The 21,767-nt window shown below is 31.7% G+C and overlaps 1 protein-coding gene and 1 long non-coding RNA gene across 2 annotated transcripts in view; one reads left to right on the top strand and one right to left on the bottom strand.

Annotated features, from left to right (window-relative positions):
• Window positions 1–21,767, top strand: part of LOC130901965 (protein couch potato) — an 885,499-nt gene that overhangs the window by 315,222 nt on the left and 548,510 nt on the right. The gene's annotated exons all lie outside the window — the stretch shown is intronic.
• LOC130901966 (uncharacterized) lies at window positions 1,109–21,548 on the bottom strand. Its single transcript, XR_009060339.1, has 3 exons — window positions 21,490–21,548; window positions 18,975–19,173; window positions 1,109–3,121 (listed from the first exon to the last, which is right to left on the bottom strand). It is a non-coding gene; the product is annotated as an uncharacterized LOC130901966 (long non-coding RNA).

The raw sequence follows: 21,767 nt of genomic DNA, 5'->3' as shown, positions 1-21,767 counted from the left end.
TAACAAATCTATCCACAGAAGTCTATGGAATTTTATATCCAATCCCGATTTTAACAAGTATTTCAACTGGCCTTCTAGTTTAGAAGATCAATGTATGGGACGGAATTATGGATTACAAAATATTCTTAATTTAAATTTCATATCGATTATATCCAAGTAAATATTTTTATTGCCCTTGAACTTTTAAGATTTCATTATTCGAAACATTCAGAAAATAACAATTTTCAAGCAATAATACTGGTAATATTTCATATTGTAATTTAGATGAGCAATATCTAAATAATTTGATTCCCAAAAGATGAATTGGAAGGCCCTCTCTATCACCTGAAATTAATACTCTAGACTATTTTATGCGGTTCCACTCATAGTACATTGTATAGAAAACAGAACCTACCGAGGTACGATGATCACATACTCGTATATATATGGAAAAGAGGAACTGATCAGACAGTAATGCTAAGAAATGTATTGGAAAGTTTCAAAAATCGCATGGCATGTTATACTGAACAACATTCAGAGCATCTGCTGTAACTTCTGTAGTATCATATGTTTTTGAAGCTGCAAATTTTATAACCACTATTCTAAAGTGACGAAAACATATAAAAACTTGTTTTCAGTTGTTGCAAGTTGCGATATAATTTGGAAAAATCTTCTACTGCTGTAGCATCGTTACATTTTTTCACAGCAGATATAGTGAAATTTCGTTTAAGATATAATTTATCAAATATTCCAACTAGATAGAAAATATCAAGAATTTCAAAAGAAAGAAGATAATTAGATTCGCCTTTTAAGAATTGAAATATTGATTATATGAAATACGTGTTGAAAATGTAGATATCATCAAATACCATTCATATCACAAAATCCCCTTAAACAAAGATTTATACTCATTTTATACTTGAAATAATTAATAAAAATTTCGAGCCACATTATATTTATTTCTTGTTTTTTATTTACAGGTAAGCTGAAATCATTACTAGAGGGGTATGTATTTAAAAACATAGTTAGTATGAAAACCAAATAATTCCCGTAGATTCATTCTATTCCAATACTGTAAAACTTTGGTTAAAATTCTTTTCTTCATATATACTATATTAATAAGTCAATATCCATCTATCTATCAACTTTAATACTAAATAATCGATGACTTCTTATTAGTTACAGCTAGACTATCCACTATTCAAAATTACAAATATTAAGTAAGAAATACCTAGGTGATAATTGATTAATTGATTTGTGTTATAACCAATAATTAGTAATAATATGGTGTTCCAAAGATGTACATTATTTGTCAAATTTACAACATCGAGTATATAATGAAGGTTATTATTGAATATATGAATAATAACTAGTCATACACGAGTAGAATACTATATTTTATCCACGACTAGTAAATATTTTTGAGCTTTTCGATTAGAAAATTTTGTTACATTATTAGAAAACCTATTATTTTATTCCAACAAATATTTCATACGATATATAATTGTTCATTTATTCACAGTACATAGTTATCGGAAATAATTGTAGAATATCTTAAGATAATTAACACAAAAATCTATGTATTTGGCTTAACAAATATTAAGTATTTAATCCTACAAGATGGTGGTATTTATTTCTAATTACTAATAATTCATTTTGCCAGATTAAATAAATTCATAGACCATCTTATATAATTTCCTTGACTTTTCTGGCAATAAATTTATTGAGGCACTTCAACATTTTCTCTAGTGGTGTTAAAGAAAAGTCATTTCCATTTCCTACATCCATTTTTATTCGATATTTCAACACAATTTGACATCAAATATTAGAACACTGAGTAATCTATGCACACAAACAATAATTTCAACAGGTTTCAGTATTTTTTTTGTTCTAAAAGCTACTTCGATTTATAAATTGTTTAGAAAAACAAAATATGTTAAGAAACGATGTACAACACACATTCCAAGTCGCTGATGACTGTAGATGCTCCGCGTTTTTCAACTACGGGTCCCTGTTTCGATAACGGTTTATAAATTTTCTTTTTTTTTAATTTTATTAGTATCAGTGGTTTACATGATAAAATTTCAAAAACAGATTCTTTGTAGCAGAAAAATATAATTTTATAGCTAAATCAAACAAGTATCTGATAGCTGCGATTAATGGATTCATTAATCATAGCCGTGTTTACTATACAACAGTCGTGGATATAATATAAAATACAACTTTTAAAATAACAACGAACGTGAAATTGAACAAACTCCATACGTTCATTGTCTTTTTTACAGTTGATTTGCATCGCTGATGATTAATACATAGTTAATCGAAAGCTCTGTATATATACTTTGGTATTTTATTGCGACGTACTCACAACAATCATATTATTTCCCAAGTTGGGATATGAAGTAATTAAATCTGACATGATTTCCTTTCATAGTTCTCTGCATTATTACACATTAAGCTGGGGCGTACAAAATAACTGCGACTGAATAGAAATAAAAGATATAAGACTAATGGATTAACCTGGTATATTCTGACTCATGGGAGTAAAGTTCCAAGCTAGATATGTTTGGTTGATATCAAAGTGTTTGGAGTGGTTTCTAGGGTATAAATCGTAATGGCAGAGTTATGTCGAAACTCTTGATAAAAACTAATTATAGAAAGAACGATCATTTTACTAGGGAATCATACTGCAAATACTAGACGGGAAATATGCAATTGCTTCAGAGCACAGTCAATATTAAATTGGACGCTACCAGCTTTTTAACGAACGACTTTATAGTGAATAGAATAATGTGGAAAAGCTAGAAACACATTATGAATTAAATAAACAAACCATCCCTGGACATGATACTTCAATTAATATTTATTGCTGTGAAACATAAAGAAATGTAATGCAACAAATAAATTGTTAATAAATAATAATAAATTCGTCTCAACTTCGTATTCAAAAGAGCACAACGAGCTAGAAAGCAGTTATAAATTGAAAACAATTTCAATTTCTAAATATCAAAGATAAAATTGGAACTTATCTATGGAAATATGGAATGGTTGCAGCCCTCAACTGAATTCCCAGTTGTTGGAGTTGAATCACTCTGATGGTGGTTTACCGGTCTGGTCTTTGGTTTGGTGGCAGCTGTATTTACTTGAAACAAAAGAAAATTAATGAAAATTATTGAAATTTTGTGAACACTAAATAAAAAGCAACGATACAAAGATCCAAGAAAAACTTACCACTGAATATGAAGATTAGATCACCACACATTTTACTAAATTTTTATTTGTTGTTTAATTTAGACATATAGAGGACGATTTAGAATACATATTGAGATTTCATTGAATTTTTCGAATGGAGTGAGATCTTAATAACAAATTAATTTCTTCAAAATCTTGAATGTTAGAATCATTTAATTAGAAGTTGGTACCGTGCCACAATACGTGAACAAAGGAATATTCAAAATGTTTGAAGTGAAACGTAAAAAGTCGAATTCTGTGTTACAATTTAACAGCCTTTGCCTCCTTAAATAATCTATTTCAATGATACATTTTCAAATTCTTTTCAAACGGAATATTAGAGAGTCTTGAAAATAACGAAAGAGGAACGAGATAATATAAAAAAGTCCAAAAAAATTTTGTAATAGAAATAAAACACTATTCGATTTTGTGAACCAGTAGGAAATAAAAGACCAATTTCGCTTCATTCATTCAAGGGTTGTCAAACTGGGTTTCTCTATTCCAAATCCTTCATTCAAGAATCTAGTACCACATAGCTTCAAATTATGTATAATTGTCTATTTATCATTGATGGTATCATAATAAATATAATTATGTAGTATAATAACTTATGCTTTTATTATTAATGTTTTTACTTCTAATTGGAATAAGGAGACATACGAACATATTAAAATGAATTATAAATCAGTAGTTTAAAAGTTTTACTACAGAATTTGAAATACCATGGTTTTCTTCACAATGGGATTGTTTCAGGGTAATATCTAGCGCTTAGGTCCTCTTTAATTATAAATTCAGAACTCTTTATTATTTTATATGGCTTCTGTTATCATAATTTCATTTTTTTTGTTTCAAAGCGGCTTAAACATATGAATTCAATTAATCCAAATACTACAAGATTTTTTCAACGGCCAGATTTACTCTGCAAAAATATTTTTTTCATTTTCCTGAAATATTCTTATTCCCCTCATTTCGTCTTCTTTTGTTGATGCCATATCTCACAACCTTCTAGTTCTTTTTACCAGGATTTCTTCTGCTTCCACCATTTTCGACGTCGATTTCATCGCAATACTGACAACTTGTCATTCCATTTGTCACGATTCTCTTTTCATTAATAGAATGATGGATAGATTGTGAGAATTCATATAATCTATGTTTTCACACTCCACACTTGTGGTGCTAAAATTGAAATAACCTTAATCTCTTCAGATCGAATTTTCAAAACGTTGTTTGATTTCACGTGTATAACTTTTCGGAAACTTAAAAGCACTTCACTGTAATATATAATAATTTATTTACTGTTTGCCATTATTCAAAAATCACGGTTCCCTGGATATCCAAGGAATAAATCAGCATTTCATATTAAGTTTGTTATTGTTGTTTCTTTGTGCCACAGGAAATCTGGTATATGCTGTTCTATACTCTGGAGTTTTGTTGTATTCGTAACCAAAGATAACTCAGAGATCTTAGTTATCCCAGCCCTTCAGTATCAATATGCTGGATGATGGTTTCGCTTGAATTTAACTATTTCCTGATAAACGGAGTGAATGGATCGTTGATCCTTGTGATTCCTAAATACTGATAAAACACCGTTGTTGGAGGAATTAATGTCACCTATTGATCACTACATACAACCTACTGACTTGGTTCAGATGGAAGTCACGTGCTTCCAGTTTCACAGTATCTAACTCTGCGTTGCGAATCTCATCACTTAATCTCCATACATCGTAAAACTGCTGATCAGTTACTACAATATAATTATGAAACTAGAAAATAAAACGATCTATAGAGTATCCTACTCCATAAAAATGGAAATTATACACATTCTTTTGATTTTTAGCATTTCTTGGATTTATTAACCGTTTTTCATTACGCAACGGAAATTCAACTAATCATTCATCAACAAGTATAACTCCCGGAACACTCTGTATACTAGGTAGAAAATGTCGAACTATCTTTCCTTTTTCTAGACTCTGAAATGCTTAGAAACAAAGATAGGTGATAATTTTATTGAATAGCATTGGAAACCAATAAGTTCTAAATGATATATTTATCATCAATACAATCAACTATGTAATAGTTAGATTTCTTTAAACAAAGAGATGGTATATATTGTCTGTTATTAGAAAACATTATTTTTCTCAATAACGCTCATTTGTGATAAAAGTTATAACATCCGTATAGATGTGGCAACCGTTCACAAAAGTGAAATGAATTATTTAACCCCTATTCGGTGGCGCAATCCAACCAAGACCTCGAAACATCGACCGCGGTATTGCCACAACTGCAATCACTACACATTCCATCCTAACCTAGAAAATGTGAAGTATTTCATTGGCAAAACTAGCCGTTAGTCGTATTTAATGAACACGAGGCTGTTATTTATGTAGACGAGGGGAGTTTGTGTGAATTTAGAGGTTGTCTCTTCATAGCATTCTCTTGTGGCAATATTATTTGAGAGTTACTGCGATTACTTGGAATTTGAGGAATAGAGAAGAGAGAAATCAATTAATTAAATCCTATTAATCCAATTTCAACCAAGCAAATTCATTTCTAATGATTTTGAGTCAAATCAATCAACACTCATTATTCACTCGTTCTCTCATCTAACATCTCAACATTTAACGGTTTGGTATTGAAAAGATTGCTTTTCAAGTACCCTCATATTAAGAACTCCTTATCAGTTGATAAGTCTCCTTCTATCCACTCATTGACTGAAAATTCAGCTCCAACAGTTCTATTCGTGACATTAGCATGTAGAGTAGACTGGGCTAAAAAAAACGATTCATTTTATTTTTAAGGATGATGTGAAAATATCATTCATAATGAAAAAAAAATTATCGTGAATGTTTCAGTTCCCAACAAAAATATTAAGGAACGTTACGACTATTGATTTTTTAACATAATCGAATTTTTTACGCAAAACTCAACAATTATTAATTTGAGAAATATTAGCGATGCGATCTTATAGAAAATTTAATTTACTAGAAAAAAGTTCTGTTAGTAAATTACTGTAAAATAAGCTGTTCCCTTGAAATCGTGCGTTAAACATTGATTTATTTTTTTAATCCTGCGTTTCGATAAAATTTATGAAGTTACGGAATTTATTCGAATCCGATTTCTGAGAAGCTTCTAGAGATGTGAAAATATATATGAGATATGTAATTTCTAAAGTACAGAGTATAAATTAAAGTTCGTCAATCAAAAAACGATACCAATAGTTACTTTTAATATAACTTGAAGTAGTCGTGATAAAATATATAAATATACAGGGTGTCTCACGACGAGTTAAAATTATCTGTATCTGGCCAAATACTAATACAAATCTCTACGTTTGGGTTTTCGGATACGATCTTTTTAACTAAAATATTTTCAAAGGTGGCCGAAAACTGGATACATTCAAGTTATCGATTTTTATGTGAAAAATTTCACCGTTGCAGACCCTTATAAATTATTTTTTTACAAGGATACCCTGAAAGATATGAAAATTGTTTCTGCCCTGTTGCTTTTAGCAATGTCAGGTGTATTCGCATCTATGTTAAGAAATTTTTCATTTTATACAGGGTGTGTATAAAAATTATTCAAAATTTAACCTCATAAATATCAACTTTGTTAATTTTTTTAAATAGAACCACCCGGTTATCTCTACTTCAATGTATTCAGGGTTAAAAACTTTCCTGTACCTAAACCTTACTGTTATCCTGATAATAAATGTTTTTTGTAAATTTTTAGATATGCAGGTGTGGTCTAAATTTTATTTATTCGTTATTAAATGGAGAACGAGCCATTTTAATAATTTTCCAAAGTATCCAAAATTTAAAACACCAAAAAATACAATAATAATAATTTAGAACCTCAAATATCTCGGAAACGACCAAAAGTTGGAATAGGCTTAGTAAATACAATACATTTTTATTTCTCAGTGCTTGTATCAACAGGTCAAAATAAAATTTAGATCACACCTGCATCTCTAAAAATTTACAGAAAACATTTAATATCTGGATAATGGTAAGGTTTAGGTGTAGGAAAGTATACATGAATTTGCCTTATTTTTTATCCCTGAATGCATTAAAATTCAACGGGTAGTTCTATTTAGAAAAATTAACAAAGTTGATATTTATGAGGTTAAACTTTGAATACTTTTTATACACACCCTCTATAAAATGAAAAATTTCTCAACATAGATGCAAATACACCTGACATTGCTAGAAGCAACAGGGCAGAAACCATTTTTGTATCATTAAGGGTATCCTCGTAAAAAAAAATTTATAAGGGCCTGCAATGGAGAAATTTTTGACATAAAAATCGATAACTCAAATGTATGCATTTTTCGAAAACAGTTTTTAGACAAAGGTATACAAAAATTTCACGTCAATTTCAAAAATGTATTAATATATAGGGTGTTCTATTTAAAATAATAAAGTTACAGTTTACAGATACAGGGATACCCTGTATAACGAAATTTAATGAACCAATGATTTTATGAATGAAATAGATTGAACGAAGGGTTCTATCTTCGATCCCAAGTGAATTAGTCATGGAAAAAAAACTAGCAGGGAATTAAAACATTGATAACTAATTCGGTTCGAGTATTGGATGAAATTTATTAGATGTTACCGAAGATCAATTTCAAAGTTTATAAATCTCAAGGTAAAAACGGTTCAACCTAATAGCTTCAAGTCAGCACTACTCATATCTTTTGTTAATGTGAGAAAGAATATAAATTCAATATTCCATTTGATATATTAATACTTCTGAATGATCTTGATTTTAGATCTCTTCTTTATTTATTAATATTGATTGATAAATAAATAAATAAATAAATAAATAAATAAATAAATAAATATATATATATATATATATATATGTATGTACGAGGGTGAATCAAATATAAACGAGACTTTTGGACCTGCGCGCGCAATAGTGATGGAAGAACGTTCCGCTGTTATTGGCTGTTAGGTTGGTTTGTCATCATAGACTCGCTCAGTGTCCATCGTTACGATGTCCGAGCAGGAGGTACCTCCCTCTATTGCGCAACGTATTGTTATAAAGTTTTTAGCTGCAGAAGGTGTAAAACCGGCCGAAATCTTGAGAAGATTGACTGCACAGTTCGGGGAAAAGACGCTGTCGCGAGCTAGAGTGTTTGCTTGGCATAAACAGTTCGTGGAGGGCCGTGAACGTGTTGAAAATGAGAGCCATGACCGCAGACCCCGCACCAGCATTACAGCGGGCAACATCGACAGTTTCGTCAACTTGTTGAAGGTGATAGGCGTCTAACAACTTCGGATATTGCAATTAAGGTTGGAATAAGTTATGGGAGCACTTACTTTATACTCTCAGAGGAGCTAGGGTATCGCAAGGTGTGTGCCAGGTGGGTTCCTCGTCTTCTGACAGTTGACCAGAAACTGTTAAGTGTGTGAGCGTCTTCTTGCTCGATTTCGGGAAGAAGGAGACCCATTTCTTTCTCACATTGTCACCTGTGATGAAACGTGGGTGCATCACTACACCCCTGAGTCGAAACAAGCGAGTATGGAGTGGAGGTAGAAAGGAGAAACCGGACCAGTGAAAGCCAAGTCACGATTATCGGCTGGCAAGGTTTTGGCTACCGTTTTTTTTGACCAGTGTGGCCTGCTGCACCTTGATTTTTTGCATGAGCGCAGAACAATTAATGCGGCGTACTACTGCAAAATTTTGACTGAGGTCAGACTTGCATATCGCCGCAAAAGACGACACCTTCCAATGAGAAAAGTGATTCTCCTCGATGACAATGCTCGCCCCCATACGGCAGCCCTGACAGTACAAAAATTGGAGCAACTGGGTTGGGAGACACTGGAACACCCTCCATACAGTCCAGACCTGTCTCCCTGCGACTTCCATGTCTTTGGTCCTCTCAAGGAAGCTTTGGGAGGGCAAAAATTCAACAGCTATAATGAGGTTGAAGCATATGTGCGCAATTGGCTACAAACACGACCTGACTCTATTTACCTGGAAGGAATTAAAAAATTACCTATACGCTGGGAAAAATGTGTTTCTAAATCAGGAGATTATGTAGAAAAATAAACTATGATTGTTTGTGCGTTTAAAATCAAAATAAATATTTTAAAAAATAAGTCTTGTTTATATTTGATTCACCCTCGTATGTATGTATTGTCAGTATCAATATTATATTTTAAGACTCAAGTTAAGTGTCGAAATGTCAATCTTTCATAATTATTAAAAAAAACTGATTTCAAAACAAAAGAGACCTAAATTCATCATTCCATTTAGTTGCTTCGTTTCGATTAAAAACATGTTCTTAGTCTCTCGTTTTCAGTGAGTGAAATGGAGTGGACTGGGTTAATATGAAAATCATTATGAACCCTGTGAACAATTTCGCTAAATATCCACTATTGTTCGATTTCATACCGGAACGAGATTGACAATATCATTATACTTCACAAAATGTTTTCGTTTCCGGGAAACTTATCAAAAAATCGAGCGACTAATGGCGAATGAGATTGCAGGAAATACTTTTCAAACCTGATGTGAAAATAAATCATGATCAACATTTTTAGTCCGAAACGCCAAATTATTTTGAAAAATTCAAATCATTTTTTCACAATTTACACTGCTTGTTAAATGGAGAAAACCATGTATGAAAAATACATAAATAGCACTTTTCGGAAATTTGTTGAATTTTCTCTTGGTATCATCAAACAGGAAACGTTTACGATTTAACAAAAACTAGTTAACTCCGTATTTAGCAAAAAAGTCGATAATTGTAGTCAGAAGTTACTCTTTCTTGATTTTTTAGTTCAATCATCTTTATATAACTGCTTTTTATCATGAACTAAGACCTTTTTTCTCAATAATGAGTAAGCACGAAATCTACTTTTTGACTTATGATCTATTCTCTGCAACGTTGTTCAAGACGTTTTTACTACTTTGATTATTAAATGTATTCAGTAATAAATTTGACCGAATCTTCAATGGCTGATCCATTTTGCACATCGCTTCGTTAGACGAAGGTTGTTTTAATATTTGTCTATGCGGCTGCCAATTCAAACCTTTTTTAGTTTTTGTTTGGGTTACTTGACGACCTTTGGTTAGCCGTTCTTCCTCTAATATTATCCTTCCCCTCATTCATTCTGTATCATTTTTGCAGGTGAAGAAAAACATTGAGATTTCGGCAACAATTCTCCTTTTTTTCAGTTTATTTCATTATAATCAAAAATCTTCCTAATTATTATCCGACATGCCGTGATACTTGATATTTGTAGCAAGTGAGAGTGTCTTATGAAAAATATTTACAATCGATTTTCCTGTGGTATCGTTTAACTAAAAGTTATCCACAACCATGTGGAAGATGAAAACTTTGTAGCTAAAGGAATATGCTCTACACTATTGTTTCAAACTAATATATCGTAGGAAAATGGGTGAAAAGAATGATTAGAGTTATGCCAAATTTAGAAGTTCATGTCAAAAACGATACATACTAATATTATTATTCTATAAGTTAATTAAAGTGAGTTCAGAAAAATAAATATATGTCGATATATATTGCAAGCGATCAATAGAGACGTAGTTAATATGGTATATGAACAAAAGAAAAATACAAAACGTCAGAGTTCTATCGCGAAAGGTTTCAAAAAGGCGGACATTTATGATCAGATGATAGCAGTACAGCAGTGTAAAAATAAAAGTCTGTGACATAGTGGAATGCACATTGTGATGGAGGCTGGGGATGTTTGAGTGAAGACTCGAGACTAGGCCAGTCAAACATGATAATCACGGCCCAAACTCATCGACCAGGTGAGAAGTGATCAGTATTGGCAGTGATAATGTGGGCCAAAATTGAATAACTAAGATGTTCAGCAAACTGCAAAAGGAAATACGTATGGGAGTATGAAATACATATTTCGGTACTATCAAGACTCATAGTCTTTCTTAACATTTAATTCTTAATTACAAAAAACCATTAACACAGACATCTACTGTGAAACTTAGCCTTATTCGGTGAGGTCTATCAACAGTGAATGTTTTCAGCTGCCCATAGAAGAACGGATTTTGCGTTTCGAAAAGGCGTTTTTACTTGTTTTCGAGGACACAAACAGTATAATTGCCAAGTTCAAGTGGAAACAGTTTAAGCACTCGCGTTGCAGTCAAGACAAGACGCTTTGTGAGTTTCATTTGAGAGAAAGCTCTCATATTTTAAACTGAACGATACCATCATAAAATCGTTAAATAGCGGGATATTTAATATTCTTCCACTAGTATGACTCAATTTCTTTATGTCTGGTAATTCTATAATACCCTAGCATAGTTGTGATCAGTTCATAACCCTAATTTATTTCTTTTGAAACATAGCAAGCTAATGTGATTTCATCTGTTGCCTATTATTTGTACATAGATTGAGTGAATTTGTTCATCAGCTAAACGACTGATGACCATGAATAAAACAGCTGCATTTGTGGATAACCTGAAATGACTACATATCTCCACATTCCATAAGCCATTTGGTTCGTTTAGCTTCATTTCATATCTTAATTGTGGTCAAAATTTATTTCACACGTGATTGTAGGTGGACACACAGGTGAGCTGATGCCTACAAAAAGTAACTTCCTTTAAAAAACCATCACAATTTCAGCTACGTGGAGGTAACGTCTCCCAATATCAGAGCCATTTTTGAAATAAACCATATTCCACAAGAATCACTTGTTTATTATAGACGCCTATATTTCAATCTCAATTATCTACACTAGGATCGTTGTATTTATTTATTTGTTCTTTTTATGTTCTATGCAGAAACTATACAAATAATAATTCTGGCAAGTCAAAGTCTAACTTAAGATGTAATGTTTCTATTAATCCTGTGTAATTCGCGAAGCAGTTATTCGACTTCAGCCTTCGAATTTGAAATCATCTCAGTTAATTAATTGCGGCATCTCAACGGTTAAATGCCTTTAGTACATATCGTGCCTCACAATCCTCTTTCAAGCAAGAGTATAAACATTTTTAATCAAGATTGATATCACGAAAGATATCCACTTGATCATAACAAAAATTAATCCATCTACTTTCCCACTCACGAGGAAGTATTGATATCTAGCTAGCCAGTTCCATGCATAAACAAAATATTGTATTACCATAATAACGAACAATAACTTATTAGAAGTGTCAGTGTAAGTTTGGCAAAAAAAAAGTAAACCAGAGCTACGCAATAAATTAAAAGGAAAAAGATGTCCACCAAAATTGTGAAAATCGAAAAATTGGAGTATGCAGCCATCATCAAGTACCTCTATTTAAATAGTTTAAGAGGTAAGCAGATTTACGAATATATGTTTTATACCCTTGGTGATCGATGTCCTTCGTATGCGACCGTGAAACATTGGACTGCAAGCTTCAAAATCTGCTGGAAAAGTTCTTGCTTCAGTTTTCTGGAATTTCCTTGGAGTAATCATAATTGAGTAATCCGATGTTACTTGAGCAGCAATTTATTGTACGGCTGGACGCTTAAAGTTCACATCATGAATAGAATAAAAGCGTTCGAGATGTAGTGGTATCAGAGAATCCCCCCTCCTGATCATTCAGGGAAAGGTTGAGTACAGAATATGGATAGTTCGCCAAAAGCTGTCGTGGCTACAAATATTAGAAATTGCACCGGACTGGAAGTAGAACAACTATTTCGAGTAACGACAGAGAGAGACTAATTCAACCAAATATTCATGGGGATAGCCCACGCTGGAAAACAGGTACGGTACCGAAAGGAGAAGAAGAAGAAATATACGAGTAGTATCCTTATGATCATAGAAATGCACACAACTTATAGAATGAAGTTGTTTTCCATCTCTGTATATAAAATACATTTTCTGTAAAAACTAATACGACAGTGAGTGTCGTACGCACACGGATTTATCAAAAGTCATACAAAAATAGCTTGTTAGTCTTCTCTGTTTACAGTTTCAACACGGCTACCTCTATTATACCGGTCTACAGCCACTTCAGTGTTATCATCAACCCGAAGTATTTCTTTAATTCCATATCGAATTATGGTATATTGGTATATTATCAATGGCAGTACCTATGGGTGAATTTTTATATACATTAACGTTACCTTCATACTTGCTATTGATACCATCTACATTGAGTGAAGAATTAAAGATAACAATGTCATGTATTTCATGCACAATTATATTAGGTAGCCAATCTACTTTCCACTACAATACCTTTTGATTTTAATTGAATTTGAATTTGACTTTCTTCGGTTTGACCAATTCACTTATTTTAGGGTGGCTTCGTGGTAATGCATAATGGACAATACAATTACTGGTACAATTTCTTTGTGACGTAGGGCATTTACTCCATTCTGGAAACCAAACAAAGATGAAAGTGTTCGCCGTTATTTCACCTTTCACAAAAATTGGTGGAATTCCTATTCCCTTTTTTTCAATTTAATTACTACGCTTCATTTCAGATCTTTAAAAAGGTTAAGAATCGAATAAAAACTGAACCCATGTGTACAGTAATATTTCTGTACGTACTACGGATTGAAGAACTTAATGTTCTAATAATTGCTACACAGGGATTTAAAACGGAGCTTTCCTGTTGTTACTCAACATAAACTTTCAAAGCTTCGGTATGGAATATTATGGTATCTTCCATTTTTATCTAATATTTGCTGGATTTGGAACAAATAAATTGTAAAGGAGTACAATATATTCTAACAGCTTCCAACTTTTTATCTATAGTCCAGAATTCCGAGGTAATGGAGGACTTTTTACACTTCAAATCAAATTCCAAATAGGTCTCTAATTGAGGACAGTTCAACATTCTAATCTGTTCTGCCTTCATTATCAAATCTTTTAGATTTTGAAAAAACAAATTCTATAAAAATTCAACGCCATTAACAACCAACTAACCTCACCTAGCCTATAAATTTCAACTTCACTAACAACCGACCCTATAAAATTTATTGTCATTTATAATCTAGCCAATGAATATTCAACTACATTCATAACGACCTAACCTATCGAAATTTAATGTTATCCATATATTTACCAATCAATATCGAACATCATTAACTACCTTATCTAACGTATAAAAATTCAACATCATTTATAATCTAACCAATCAAAAATTAATGAAAATTTCTACAGTAACCAGAATCAATATTTTAATTCATCAATATTTCTATCAACGTCAATTTGAATATTGAGTTGTATGAGTTTGAAAATTCACAAGCTTAATACCATCAAAATAAGTATTCGAAAGCTCGGAAAATACATTAGTTGGTCCACTTTGGTGTTTCATTGCCACGTTCCCAATAAATAACTGCTTATATATATATATATACATATATATATATATATATATATATATATATATATATATATATAAATATATATATATATATATATATATATATATATATATATATATATATATATATATGTATATGTAATTTCTTTAATTTCTTATTTCCTAGATATCTATTCTACAAATATATTTATCATCATATATCAATTATTATTTTAAAAATGCCAAACGTTATGTTATACATTTCTAGCATAAAAATGTGATATTTCATCGAAGTTTTATTATTTTATCCAAACAAGCTTCGAACCCAAGAAATTAGAGAGAAATAAAATAAATGCATACTCAAATGAAAGAAGAAATCTAGTATCTAGTATATATATATACAGGGAGAGTCGGGAGTGTATTATACACGTGAAAATAATGTAAAAAACTCTTATCGAATTTACATTTTCTGCTTCGTCTACGAGTATCCCGTTTGTCTACTTTTATTTTGTAGACTTCATTCCTCATCCAGCCCATAAACAAAAATCTAGTGTGTGAGGTCTGGAGATCTTGAAGGCTAATTAATGGGAACTCCACGACCAATCCAACGCCCTAGAAAACGTTCGTCCAAATGTTGCTTGACCTGACGAGCGACATGTGCAAGAGCTCCATCGTGCTGTTAGGACATATTCATTCTAATATTTACAGAAACATCCTCTAGTAAGCCCTGTCATCCATTTTGTGAAAAATTTGGGTAGTTGTATCCTGTAAGACGATCTTCCACAATGAAAGGGCCAATTGAATTACTGTCAACTATACCACATTACACGTTTACAGAAAAGAGATGTTGAAAATTACTTTCGACTATTACGTTGGGATTTTCGTCCAACTATACATGATAGCTACGAGTGTTATTAATGCCATCATGGATAAATGTAGCTTCATCCGTAAAGAGTATACTTGATACAACACGATGATTATTATTTATCCACCGACAAAACTACATACGACTGAATACGGTTAGAGTAATCCTCTGGTTGTAGGTGCTGTACTCTCTGTACGTGATAAGGATATAAGCTTTGTTCGTGTAGTGTGTTTATCACCCTTTTTTGTGAAATTTCCAATTGAGTGGCAATTGTTCGTGAGCTACTAGTTGCATCTTCTTCTACTAGATGCAGAATATTTTTTACTTCTACCAAACCTTGTCGAGTAGAACGTTCATATGATATGTTAGCACTGGGAAGCTCACCTAACCAGTCTCGCACAATTTGTTAAAAACTCTAATAAATACGTTTTTATCAGGATATCTTTGGTGTGGAAAACGTTGACGATATTCTTCAGCAGCAGCTGTAGCATTTCCATTACAGAAATCATAAATAAACACCGTATTTGCATATTATGAATTTGAATAAGTTTCTGGCATTTTCAAACACTAACAGCACATAAATTCGAAATTAAACGTTCAGTTACTGTTCACTGCTCACTGAGAGTTCATCAAAACGTCAGAATTATCAAATGCCATTAAGCCTCGAGCGTGGCATACTTCAATAATGTTAATATTCAGATATAAGTGAAAGCTAGATGAACACTTTTAATTACTCTATAACTTGAAAACAAATGAAAATATCGGATAAGAACATATGAGTTTTATTACATTATTTTCACGTGTATAATATACTCCTAGAGTTTGGTGCGCTTCTCCCGACTTCCTGTAAAATATAACATGAATAAATCACTCAAATTACTGTTGGATAATTTAATGGAAAGAATATGAATACTTAGGTCATCAAAACTTTTTGAGAACATTTGTATTAATTATTTCATACTGACTGTTGATGAGTTTGCTGCGATATGTTACGTTAGTGGCATTAAATACAAGTTTATATCTACAATAGAACAAATCATCTCAACAATTGCATATAGATAATTTCACGTGATGGAGAACAATGTTACAGGGTATTGCTTTACAGGATAACGTTTTAAATATTTTCGAAAAGCTGGATATCCACCATTCAACCTCTTCCTCTCTACCTCTTAAATTCAAATCTCTTGATTTTTCTTATAATCAGGTAGAAATAGCTTCGAACACACATCAACTACTCTCTACAGTTCCTTCAAGAACTTGGTCAGTGTTATCAAGTCTTTTTTCATTAATCGTATTGGTTATTAACGTATGTACAATTCTAAAGAAATTTCTCTCGTTGGAAACATAACGTATAGCGTGGTAAGTCACACAATCGCTTCTATATAATAACACTTGGTGACAGAATATTACAGACAGTTTATTTGTAAAACGCTATAGATATATCTAGTTATATAACCATACATATGTGAATTGTAACGAAGTCTTCACCAGATTTATTATGAGCCGTTTCTTATGGGGAAAGTGGCAATGAAACACCAAAGTGGACTAACTTCAATATATTTTCCCAGCTTTCGAATATTTATGTACTCATCGTCTGGGACTGAAATTATGGGCATATACAATATATGAAATATGTATAAATGTATAAACCATACATATTCCTTGTATTGTATTTGACCAATCCCAGACGATGAATACATAGGCACTTGAAAGCTCGGAAAATATATTAAAGTTAGTCCACCTTGGTGTTTTATTGCCACTTTCCCAATAAGAAACCGCTCAGAAGTATTTACGATGTGTATATATTTTTATTCCACATTTGTGATCGTATTTATCTCGTTTTTTGGACAAATTTGTACACTGTATCGTATTTTGAATTACAGAATTAGATTTCAATAGAATTATGAGAACGTACATGTAATTTTCTTGTATCAAAACTCCATAGATTCCTGGCATAAAATTCAATTTTCTTCCTTTCTATAGATAAATATTGAGGTGACTCCAGTAATATGATTCTTATCCGTCTATTTCCTGCTGCGTCTCTATCAGATACTTAACATAACTTCACGAATGAAATTTTCCACCAATAGAAATCAGTTTGTTGAATCAATTCCGTTACGCGGTATAAAGTAAGGTAAGCTTTATTGTCACAAGAAACTTCCACAATTTTATAGACAAAGCAACAAAATTTCAAATAAGATAACATGAAAAAACAATTTGGCATAATAATAATTATAATGCAATAATACCTCACTCCATACTAAATATTGAATTATGCTATTCTGTGGTAAATTGTGAAACTTTTGAGCTGAAATACCTTGGTCAATCTCAGGAACTTATTGAATGTATTTGCCCTTTTAATTCTAAAGGTAGCTGATTTAATAATTCCTTAGCATTGAAGATAAGGGAATATTTAACCAGATCAGATGTTAAGTAAATATCCAAATTTTTTCTCCTAGCAGGGTAACTATGAATAGATATTACAGTTGAATTGTATGAAAATATTTGCGAACTAAATACACAGATTTTAAAATAAAAAGAGTTGAAATTTTATATTTTTAATAAAGATTTTCTTAATTTGTTCTACTACCCAAACCATAAATGTAACGAATAGATTTGAAGATATATTCGAAAACATGTAAATAACAAAACCAGAAAGACAAACCATAGCGGAAATGCGATGCGAAAAACGAGCAGTAAGTTGATAAAACAGTACGAAAGTCAAGCTGTTTAGGCGAAGATTAAACGACAAAAGAAGCAGAGAATAATTTTTTATCCAAACTGTCAACATGTAGAGACCCTTAAGTCATTTTTATGTTTTAGAGTTTGTGAAACTCTTTTGTAGAATAAAACTAGAATATTTTCAGTGTTTAAAGAGATCTTGCCTATGGTAGAATGTAAAGGTTATATACCTTGACTACACATACATATCTGGTTACACTGGTGACATCCGCAAAAAACCGGAATTCACGATAAATCAGTAAGTTATGTAGTTTGATATAATATAACATTTGATGTAGTCAAATCTAAGTGTCTTCTTTGGGAAACTTCTTCTGTGGTAGATCGTCAACAAAGAGTTAGGGCGTCTGTCTAGATTAAAGATAAAGTTTTATATCCATGTCTCAAACCATATCCGCTTCTTCTATTGGATAGGTAAAGATGAACCTAGATAACGTGAAGTGAAAATATTCAATCAATATCATCAAACTTTTCATAAAATGACGAATGGCGAAAGTTCTTAACTACCACTGATGCTAGAATTTTCATCATTATTGAAGCTCTTCTAAAATGAATAAAATTGTATGATGTAACTTTCAGATCATCAAATGGGATTCATATACGAGATTTCTCTTTTGGCATTTTATGATCGTAGAGAAAAATTGCCAGATTATACAATTTTCTAGTGTCTCTACTGATTGATTGACGTCTTAGTATCTATAAGATACTAAGATAAGATGTTTTAATTAATTCATTTTGCGAATTTATTCTGTATTCTGTAATCTTTTCTAGTTCAATTTATTAATATTTTGCTAGATTCCTATATATAAAGAGTTTTCAAAGTAATATTAAAGCGTAAAACTACTAATACTGGAAATATTAAATGATAGTATTTCTCAAAACTGACCCTAATATAACCTTCAAACTTAGTTATTTAGTCTATTTCTTCCCCCGTTTCCTCTCTACCATGACATTTCAACACGCATACTGAATCTTTAATGGTTTCGTGTTTATGAATTATTCGGTCTCTCCATCTATATCCACCATTAATGAACGGTGAGTGGAATTGGTCGCTGGTATCCAAGGCGGCGAAGGGCTAGTTTGCACTACAAACAAATAAATTCGATTGGAATCATAATACGAATTTGTGTCGCCGAGCGATCGATATTATGTGAATAATGATGGCTGACCCGATGGTTTTTTCCACATATTCCGATATTTTTATTTGTCGATGATGGTGTAGTGAAAGAGTCATGCACGAGTTTGGCAGTCACAGATAGAAGCAGAATTTGAATTAAAAAGTAAAAGTAGATAATACAAGGTTTTTAAAAATAGTTTATTGATCATTTAGTGGACTGTAATTCTTGGTTGGTTGGAAAAAGTATTATTTCCTCGTAATCTTTTATGTTTAAAAACGGTGGATACAAAAACAAAACCAATTTTTAGTGTGCTACACTCTACAAGCTCTCTCAATAAATAAAATATTGACGCTAAGGCTCGGCGAAATGAAAAACGCCACGACTTGCTTAGAGTCTTAAATGTTCATTAGAAAGATTTATGTTTAGTGTTTTGAACTGAATATGATCAAGTTCATTCGAAATTTAGCACCAATACCATAGGTCAGAGTGAAAAAAAATGTATATCTAATGTATTCATGGGCTTGCTAGCTCGCTATAACTCATTGGAGAGAGTCTGATGAATATTTTGGGTTCGAAATCCCACTACCTGCAATTTAGACTTATTTTTATAAATCTTGTTACTTTCCTACTGTTTTATGTTCTTGAAATCCTACTAAGTTGATCTTTTTTCCTATTAATACACAATCGTAACTATTTCGGGCCCAGTATCCACAGTTTAGAGACCATACAGTTGCATTAATAGTAACTTTAGCCCCGTTAATGGAAATTTATATATAAAATTTTTGTTGTTCAAAAAATCACGATGCATCCGTGGCTAGACTAGCCTGTTTCATTATCATTTTTTTAATGTATGAAATCACTTAATCTTATGGCAAATCTAAGGTTTCAAATAAAGCGCAGGAATAATAATAATTGGTACGTTTATAACAACCGCTTTGAAAAAATTGCATTCGCTCAGTTATCTTTGTCATACGAAACGTAATATTTGGTCCTTCCTCATAATCTGTATAGAAAACAACTTGTCATAAACTATTACAAAGGACTCATATAGTAAATTCCAAGGACACGTCACAATTTTACAAAACAATTAAAAATAATATGTTATCAGTTATAGTTTCTCTGAAGTAACTCTTAACTGAACTGAAATTTTCGAAAATTGAAGAGAAGAAGCACACTATGAACACAGTCTTCTGTAAGAAATTAGTAGAATTTGTCAATTTCAAAGATATCAGAAGATTCACTCACTGATGCATTGGAAATATAACTACTGAGCATGCTTGTCAATGTGAAAAAACAGAATTAATATTGCGTTTACCATGTAAGTATAGTATGATTACAAGGGATGCTGTCCATCAGTTTACGTTGTGAGTAACCCAAAATAAAAATATGTGATCTTTTTTGGATCAATAAGAATCATAGATCAATTCGATAGTTATATGCAAGCAGCCATTCAGAAAAAAAAAATACAACAAATTAATCATTAACTATATCGCCTTCAATGTAGTAATCGATCGATTGTGAAGTAACATCTCTAAGTATCGAAAGATCTAAAATGGTTGTGTATAGTAATAGCAACAATTTAATTTGAAAAAGGAAAAGCTGCATTTTATATATCAATTAATATTAACGTCTAAGCGATCTAAACCTTCAAGACTTCTTCAAGATCCAATTCGATGCAGATATGGTTATAGAATATCCAAAGAATATTCTCCTTGCCGTTCAGCAAATTCTCGAGAACTTCTCAGAATTCCTAGACTTGTAAAAAGAAAACTCATAACTCCAAAAAAATTCTGTAATTCAAAGTTATGGAATTAAATGATAGTTTTTAATGAATATTACGTATCTGCAGTTCTCATGCTTCGATTTTGCACATAGTGACTTATTTATATCCAAAAATAAAGGACCGGCTAGCAGCATAGCGTTTTTGTGACAAAAAAGAATGCAAGTGCAAGTCATTAATTCGTAGGCAGCAGCATTCTTTAACGATCCACCGCTATGATGAAGCAGTGAAGTGCTCCAATTTGTATATAGAATATAAGGACAATAGTCGCTCTTATTGATAAAAATATTTTTTCCTGGAATCTTGTTTACTTTCTTAATCTTAAAAAGGTGTCTTATTTGCTGAAGAGTCCTCGTACAATATAGTTTCTCTCCTGCAAATTTTCCAAAACAGGTAAATATTGTTTAATATTGAGTCTTGATAAATTATATTGCGTATTGTTGAATCTGAAGTAATTTGAATGTCAGATAAATGTGAGGAAAGTTAATTAGTAAATTACTTACATCATTTTGGCACGGAATAGGTGATTGTGATAATTGGGGAATGAATACTTTCTGACCTATTTGTGAAGATGTGAACTACTAAATAAATTGCTTTTTTAGTTGCGCCGATAATATTAAAATTACACGTAAATGCACATGACGGGTGATTTATTATACCAATTACATTTCGATAAAAGATATAGGTGAAAATATTTGACTATTAATTTATTGGAGGAATATTGAAAAATCGTTGGTATTGTTTGTTTTTCTCTCGACGTGTTATTAGTGAAAATTAAAAT

This window comes from Diorhabda carinulata, chromosome X (assembly GCF_026250575.1).
Source record: "Diorhabda carinulata isolate Delta chromosome X, icDioCari1.1, whole genome shotgun sequence".
In the NCBI taxonomy this organism is placed as follows: domain Eukaryota; kingdom Metazoa; phylum Arthropoda; class Insecta; order Coleoptera; family Chrysomelidae; genus Diorhabda; species Diorhabda carinulata.
Note: the sequence above shows the minus strand (reverse complement) of the source record. Positions and strands in the feature narration are given on the sequence as shown.